The sequence below is a fragment of the Eptatretus burgeri genome, chromosome 1 (genome assembly GCF_056783735.1).
Source record: "Eptatretus burgeri isolate ZD-2024b chromosome 1, Ebu_testis_v1, whole genome shotgun sequence".
In the NCBI taxonomy this organism is placed as follows: domain Eukaryota; kingdom Metazoa; phylum Chordata; class Myxini; order Myxiniformes; family Myxinidae; genus Eptatretus; species Eptatretus burgeri.
In genome coordinates, this window is record NC_140961.1 from 69,681,675 (window position 1) to 69,690,961 (window position 9,287).

General features: G+C 42.0%; 1 protein-coding gene across 1 annotated transcript in view; it reads left to right on the forward strand.

Moving 5' to 3' along the window:
* Positions 1-9,287, forward strand: part of LOC147034687 (MICAL-like protein 2) — a 129,092-nt gene that overhangs the window by 579 nt on the left and 119,226 nt on the right. The gene's annotated exons all lie outside the window — the stretch shown is intronic.

Consider the following 9,287-nt stretch of genomic DNA (forward strand, 5'->3'; position numbering starts at 1 on the left):
TATGCCAAAATTATAATTGCGGCTGATTTTGGAACTTCAGGTGGATATACCCACGTAAAATCAATTTGTCTCAAGGAATCTAGTTATGACGAATGAATTGAGTATGTAAAAGGGAAAGTTGCAAACTATAACTCTGTGAGCACTTGAGTGACCCAGCAGTATTGGCAGCGGAGGTTTTGCACTCGACCGAGTGCTCCCCCTCTCGTTAGTAATAGTTTTCATTGACCTGCCTTGTCTGTACTGTGTGACGGTGAGTCATCTGTGCTAGTTGTGGGTCACTCACTGACCCAGCAAGAATGTCAATGAATGATTAAAATATTGCTCACAATCATGTTGTATAAATTCTGTCTTATCCCTGATTTTAATGATGTCTATGTCTATGTGTATGACTGTGTCGATGACTATGTCGATGACTATGTCGATGACTATGACTATGTGTATGACGATGACTATGTCTATGACTATGTGTATGACTGTGTCGATGACTATGTCTATGACGATGACTATGACTATGACTATGTCTATGACGATGACTATGACTATGACTATGTGTATGACGATGACTATGTCGATGACTATGTCTATGACTATGTGTATGACGATGACTATGTCTATGACTATGTGTATGACTATGACTATGTGTATGACGATGACGATGTCGATGACTATGTCTATGACTATGTGTATGACGATGACTATGTCTATGACTATGTGTATGATGATGACTATGTCTATGACTATGTGCATGACGATGACTATGTCTATGACTATGTGTATGACGATGACTATGACGATGACTATGTCTATGACTATGTGTATGACGATGACTATGACTATGTGTATGACTATGTGTATGACGATGTGTATGACTGTGTCTACGATTATGACTATAACTATGACTATGTGTATGACGATGACAATGTGTATGACTGTGTATGACAATGACTATGACTGTCTATGTGTATGACAATGACTATGACTGTCTATGTGTATGACGATGACTATGTCTGTGTACGACGATGACTTTGTGTATGACTATGTGTACGATGATGACTTTGTGTATGACTATGTGTACGACGATGACTTTGTGTATGACTATGTGTATGACGATGACTATGTGTATGACTGTGTATGTCTATGACTATGTGTATGACGATGACTATGTGTATGACTTACTATGTGTATGACTATGTCTATGACTATGTGTATGACGATGACTATGTCTACTACTATATGTATGACGATGACTATGACTATGTGTATGACGATGACTATGACTGTCTATGTGTATGACGATGACTATGTCTGTGTACGACGATGACTTTGTGTATGACTGTGTATGTCTATGACTATGTGTATGACGATGACTATGTGTATGACTTACTATGTGTATGACTGTGTATGTCTATGACTATGTGTTTGACTATGTGTATGACTATGTGTATGACTATGTGTATGACTTACTATGTGTATGACTATGTCTATGACTATGTGTATGAAGATGACTATGTCTACGACTATATGTATGACGATGACTATGACTATGTGTATGACGATGACTATGTGTATGACTATGTCTGTCTATGACTATGTATGTCTATGACTATGTGTATGACTATGACTATATGTATGACTATGTGTATGACGATGACTATGTGTATGACGATGACTATATGTATGACTATGTGTATGACTATGTCTATGTGTATGAATGACTATATGTATGAATCTGTGTATGACTATGTGTATGACTATGTGTATGACTATGTCTATGTGTATGAATGACTATGTGTATGACTGTGTATGACTTACTATGTGTATGACTATGTCTATGACTATGTGTATGACGATGACTATGTCTACGACTATATGTATGACGATGACTATGACTATGTGTATGACGATGACTATGTGTATGACTATGTCTGTCTATGACTATGTATGTCTATGACTATGTGTATGACTATGACTATATGTATGACTATGTGTATGACGATGACTATATGTATGACTATGTGTATGACTATGTCTATGTGTATGAATGACTATATGTATGAATCTGTGTATGACTGACTATGTGTATGACTATGTGTATGACGATGACTATGTGTATGACTATGTGTATGTCTATGACTATATGTATGACTATGTGTATGACTATGTCTATGTGTATGAATGACTATGTGTATGACTATGTGTGTCTATGACTATGTGTATGACTATGTGTATGACTATGTCTATGTGTATGAATGACTATATGTATGAATCTGTGTATGACTGACTATGTGTGACTATGTGTATGACGATGACTATGTGTATGACTATTACTATGTCTATGACTATGACTTTGTCTATGACTATGTGTATGACGATGACTATGTCTATGACTGACCATGTGTATGACTATGTCCATGTCAATGACTATGTGTATGACTATGTCTATGACTATGTGCATGATGATGACTATGTCTATGTCTATGACTATGTGCATGATGATGATTATGTGTATGACTGACTATGTTTATGTGTATGACGATGACGATATCTATGACTATGTCTTTGACTATGTGTATGACGATGACTATGTGTATGACTGTGTATGACGACGTGAATGACTATGTGTATGTGTATGACTGTCTATGTGTATGAGCGTTGCCGTATGTGAGTGAGCATGTGTGCCTGTGTCACTCTACGTTTTTTAATGATGTAGCAGTGTGTCGCTATTTCTTGTGGCTGCTGAGTTGAAGCGCCTGGGCTGAGGACAAGACTGCAGTGAACTTAAAGGAAAGGCCGGACCAGTGGTTGTCGAGAAACAGCGGTCACACACACACACACACACACACACACACACACACACACACACACACACACACACACACACACACACACACACACACACACACACACACACACACACACACACACACACACACACACACACACACACACACACACACACACACACACACAGCTGAAATTATAGATAGATTAGATCGGACCAACCGTATCATAAATGGCCATAACTTGGGAAACACTTGGGAAACAGCTGAAACGGATGAAGAAGAATGATATCAAACCTTGAAAAGGCACATACTCAGGTCTCCAGCGTCAATTGTGACGTCATATATATATATAAAACAAAAACAATTGTGACGACACTCGTGACGTCATAGCACCGTGTCCTGTCATTGGTTTGGTAAATAGCACTGTGTCCCGTACGTGCGTGCCGTACGTGCGTGGGCGTACGTGCGTGCCCGTATGTGCGTGGCCCTACATGCGTGGCCATACGTTGTCTCACATTCCATAATGTGAGTGAAGAAAGTGAAAAAAGAACTTGATCATTAAGAAATTGTTGCGGCCTCTTACAAGTCAAGGCATGGTTGAGCAGACCAATAAACATGATGGCTTCAGACCCCAGCGGGGTTACCCAGCAAACGCCTTAAGACTCCAGAGAGCGAGGTGGACGAGGATTGCCTGATGAAGGATATAATTAAATAAGGCCGTTAATTATCTACAAAAGGGGTGTTTTAATTAACCCAAGCGCCCAATTTTCACTCTTGCACTTCCTTGGAAATTTCTTAGTGTGCATGCAAAGTTTCAGCTGCTTGGCTTTATGGTTTTGGTGTTATGGAGGAGACACACTGACATATTGACACCCTGACACACACGTTGACATTTATTTGTGTAGATGACAATGCAGCAACTCATGTACAGTCATTATCCTAAGTTGAAACAAGCCTGTGCATTCTGTAGTGACATGTGGTGAGGTGAGGGCAGCGAGCGCATCCATGCATAGGCCATTTGCAATAGAATGAACAAATAATGCTACAGTCAATTGAAGACAATGACTTCCGACTTCCCGGTTTCCGAATTATAACATCATCACCTGATTGCGTAACGTTAATTTTTAGAGTTCAGCCGATTGACATGGGACCAACGGAATTTGCTTGAGAATGAGAATTAATTAAGTCGCAAATGATGACATGAAACCAGCCTCATATTGTTGAGGCATGATGGTTTTTTTTATCTGATGCGGCAATAAATCATTTTTGAACTTAATAAACATTTTTGAACTCGAGTCTTCTGCATATAAAACATGGAGGGGAAAATATAATATTATAGTGGTGATGAAAAAAAGAATAATGGTGGCAGCCTCTACAATTTTACAATTAATTGTGACATATACTCCTTCAGACCCACCGTCATCCACGGGATTCCTGTGTGGAGCACGGAATCTTGAAAAATTAACGTTACGCAATCAGGTGATGACGTCATAATTCGGAAACCGGGAAGTCGGAAGTCATTGTCTTCAATTGACTGCAGCATTATTTTTTCATTCTATTGCAAATGGCGTTGGCCCCATGTCAATCGGCTGAACTTGAAAAATTAACGTTACGAAATCAGGTGATGACGTCATAATTCGGAAACCGCAAGTCGGAAGTACAATTCTTTTACATCGGGACACTCCCGGGTACATGTTCTGTCAGCATCTGAAGTTTGGTGAGGATCAGTCCAGTACTTTTCACGTGCATAGGTCACAGACAAACACACAGACAGACACACTTTCAACTATATATATATATATATATATATATATATATATATATATATATATATATATATATATATATATATATATATATATATATATATATATATATATATATATATATATATATATATATATATATATATATAGTGGTGATGAAAAAAAAAATAATGGTGGCAGCCTCTACAATTTTACAATTAACTGTCACATATACTCCTTCAAACCCGTCGTCATCCACAGGATTCCTGTGCGGAGCACGGGTATCCCTGCCAGTATATATATATATATATATATATATATATATATATATATATATATATATATATATATATATATATATATATATATTTGAAAGTGTGTCTGTTTGTGTGTTTCTCTGTGACCTGTGCACGCGAAAAGTACTGGACTGATCCTCACCAAACTTCACGTGCTGACAGTACATGTACCCGGGAGTTTCCTGATGTAAAATAATTGTACTTCCGACTTCCTGTTTCTGAATTATGACGTCATCAGCTGATTTCGTAACATTAATTTTTCAAGTTCAGCCGATTGCCATGGGGCCAACGCCATATACAATATATCTAACATATGATTTTAAGTTTTTGTTTGTCTGTTTGTTTGTTTGTTTGTCTGCACGCACTAATCTCTGAAAGGTGAAAGATAGGAGCTAACCACTGAAACAAAAAAATGTCGGTATGGGCACCGGGAAGGTTATAGGCGATGTGGCAAGGCCCCTCGGTCGGGGGGGGGGGGAGGTGGTGTGTTTCCCCCTCACCAACCCCCATAGCCTATGACTGCCATGGCCCATTAGGGAACTGATACTGTGCTCGCGTCAGACATATGTGAAGAAGATTAAATTCATTCAAAAAGAACCTGGGCAGTGCCGGGTGCATTTACCTCGTGTATATATTGTTACGGCTGTGGAAATTCGCATTACACCATGAAGGGCCCGTAGGTGAGATATCTCTAAGTACATGTATAGTTAGCCCAAACCCATTGTATAGAGGGAATTTATGTGATTCATCCGGGCTGTGACGCTTTGAGTTAGCCATTTTTTTTCTGTTCTATCTTTATTTTGAACCAACCACGCCACTGCCACCATCTACGCCCCCACATCATCGCATCACCGCCATTCCCAAACGGCACCATAACCATCAAACCACCACCGAAAACCCTCCACCACCTTCACGTTTCTCCTTCTACGGCCATTCCCGCACCACCTGTGAACACTGAAAGTCGGGCTGTCTCGGGCCCGTTCGGCGATTTGTGCCGAACGCACCGAGCCGCGAGCACGAATAGCGGCTTTTCCGATGGAAAATTCTGATCAAAAATGCTACACGCCCACTTCTCCATCTAATTAGCGAGCGCAGGGCGGCTTGGCCCCGCCTCCAGGCGCGTGTGTGTGTGTGTGAAGTCGATATATGCAAATTCTAGGATCGGGGAGGTTCACGCCCCCGTTTCCTCTGACCAATGGGCGAGCGTGGCTCCGCCCCCAAGGTCATTCTGATCCGAATATTTGCATACTGGATTCTCCTGCCCGCCTATAAAAAGGCGAGCGCAAGGTGAATTGTCAGTCGGGTCAGTCGGGTGAGGAGAGTGCGGAACTGAGAAGAGTGGCAGAGTCGAGTCGGTCGGGTGAGGAGAGTGCGGAACTAAGAGTTGCAGGAAGAGTTGATTTCTGGAGTTGCCTGGAGGGGGTCATCAAGAAGTGGCTGTTGGGGACGTGTTGCGTTGCGTTGGTGAAGTTGAGGCAAGTGCGCGCGGTGGAACTGCAGGCAAGGGAGTACGAGTCCGAGGCGAGAAGGACTGCGGTCGGCGACGAGGTTGCGGTGTGGGATTGCTCGTCTCGTTGCGGGACCCAAGCCAGACAGCCATTCTCCTCCTCCAGGGCATCAACAATTCCCCCTTTCCCCTGTGCTGAGATAGTGCAAAAGGGGGCCCCATTCCCACCCCACCCCAAACGTCGTGCCAACGAAACCCGCCAAGGAGCATGGAGTTAGGGCACAGCCGCGCGGCCACATTTGCGGCTCGTCCGCCAACGCGTCACGAGGACGTGGGTAGGACCCCCCCAGTCTCGCGGACCTGGCCGCTCCTCCAGGTCACGCGCACATTTGGCCTACAGGCCTGTCTGCCTCCTTGTCTCTGAGGGTGGCTTCTTTCCTTTGCTTTTGTGTAAATGTGTGTTGGCGCCGTCTGTGAAGTAAAGCTGTATCAGTGTTGCCGTGTGTGCGCGTAGTCGGTATTAACTCTGCGTCGTTGTTGCTTTTATTGTTTTGGTTGCTTTATGTGCATTTTGCTATGGCTGTATATATACGTGCTTTCCGTGTGCTGGGAAATAAATGTGCATTGTGTGAACTGTTTTCCCGTTTCTCTTCATCTTTTCCTAATTGAATCTCCATCCTGCTTCACGTAAAGGATTTGTAGTGGGTGCAAAACGCCCGGTAAATAATCTGAACCATCGAGGTCGACGATAACACCGCTCGGTTATCCTGATAGTACGGAACGGGCCGCCCAAGCGGCTCGTGTCCGGAGTCGACCTGCGGCGAGGTACGATCGCCCGGTTTACCATCCGTGTGGGTACTTAGGTAGGTCGAGTTTGGCGAACAACCCTATCCTACGCGGGTGTCCGATTGGCACGATTGTGGTGAGGGCGAAAGGCCCACCAGTGACTGGCTCCGGGCGATAGTTCCCGGAGGGTCACGACTGAATTGTCCATCCGGTGGGCGACATGCCGCGATCCGAGTTACGTGGCCGTCCGCACGTCGGCGGGCGCAAATTCGCAACAATATATATATATATATATATATATATATATATATATATATATATATATATATATATATATATATATATATATATATATATATATATATATATATATATATATATATATATATATATATATATATATATATATATATATATATATATATATATATATATATATATATATATATATATATATATATATATATATATATATACACATATATATATACATATATATATATATATATATATATATATATATATATATATATATATATATATATATATATATATATATATATATATATATATATATATATATATATATATATATATATATATATACACATACACACACACATCTTGTTGCGGAGCTGGCGTTCCAGGTTAAACCCGCCAACCCAAATTGCGGTGACTCGGATAGCCGATCAGTTTTTCCTTATTAGGAGGCAGACACGTTGATCCTCGGAGATTATAACATGCATGGGAGGGGAAGGGTGCAATTGTGGAAGGACGAAGGCACGGGGAAGCACAGCACAGGGGAGTTGATACTCAAATCCCATGACAAATACACGGACACAGTATCTTAAAATAAACGGATTTAATGAAAATAGACATATTTACGAAGGAACAATAATTCCGAATGTTATAATACGTGAGGTAAGATAAAGTATAAATCAAAGCACCACCACACAGAGACTGAAATACAGACAAGGGGAAACAAAAAAACATTTTTCCTTTATTCTGGCTTGTTCCTTTACTTAACAGCTTTATTTAACTTTATTCCTATATTTAACAGCTTGACCCAGAAATGGTCTTTGTGGAACTTGGAATCGAGACGCTTCTATTTGCACATGTAGATGCGCGAAAAATGGCACCAAGTCGCTCTCTCGCAGTGGGAATGTTCATCATGCAATTCGTGAGCAGTATTCAACACCAAGGCTCAGATACCCCACGTGGCCTCCGTGCGTCGATCGTCCTCACCGACCCACCGCTCTCAGAATGGTGCTGTCTCCTTCAGTGACATACACGAGGCTTTGAAGCCCTCCTCATGCGACCAGCCTTGAGTCGATGACCAGCATCTCACCCCATCACGTGAACCATATCACCTCAGCACGAATACGAGAATCGTGCAGTCTTCCTCACGTGTCGAAGGAAAGCTATTTCGTCGGTGCCGATAGGAGAGCAAAGTGAGATCCTCCATCCTAGCCCCGTTCCTACCATGAATACAACTGCCCTCCTCACACCGAACTTGTGCGTTCCTCTTCAACCTCTGTCTGAAGTCACACCCCAAACCACCAATCCACTTCTGTGGTCTGGCTTGCTCGCACAAAACCCGGGAAGGTGGGGCCTCTCTGTCTGTTCAGTATGACTGCCTTGCTCTTAAATGCAAAAATGTCAGAAGAGGTTACAGGGGGGCAATCACATATTGGGGGAACTTATTCTTAATCCCTATCTAATTAACACTATACCACCCCCCCCCCCCCCCCGTGTGGTGACAGGTAACACTTAAGCTCACAGTCTCCCTACTTAATTACATTGAAAGGTCTCCTTCACATCCACGGACCAAACAACTCGATTCAATCCTAACTTACCGATTAAATTTCTCCATCTACCCCCACAACCGTAACAGTCTATTGTTACAGCCAAGGGTACCCAGTGTATTGTGAGGGGGTTAATCCTCATTTCTCCTCGGAAGACCCGGACCTGGAGCCACTGCTCACGATTAACTTTGTGGTGCGGTGGGTTGCTTAAAAACCACAAACGCCAATAAGTTAACCATGAGTTCAAGTGTCCACCGTCTAATTTGCCATTTAACTCAAGGTTATGTGGCCTCCTGAATGAGGAGCATGGCCTTAGCGATGCACCAATCTTATCTTGATTACATCTTAAGTAATGCGGCCGAGCGTTTACTGCTGGTGCACGGTGACTGTGACAGGGAATTATAATCTCCCAGTCTATATAGGTT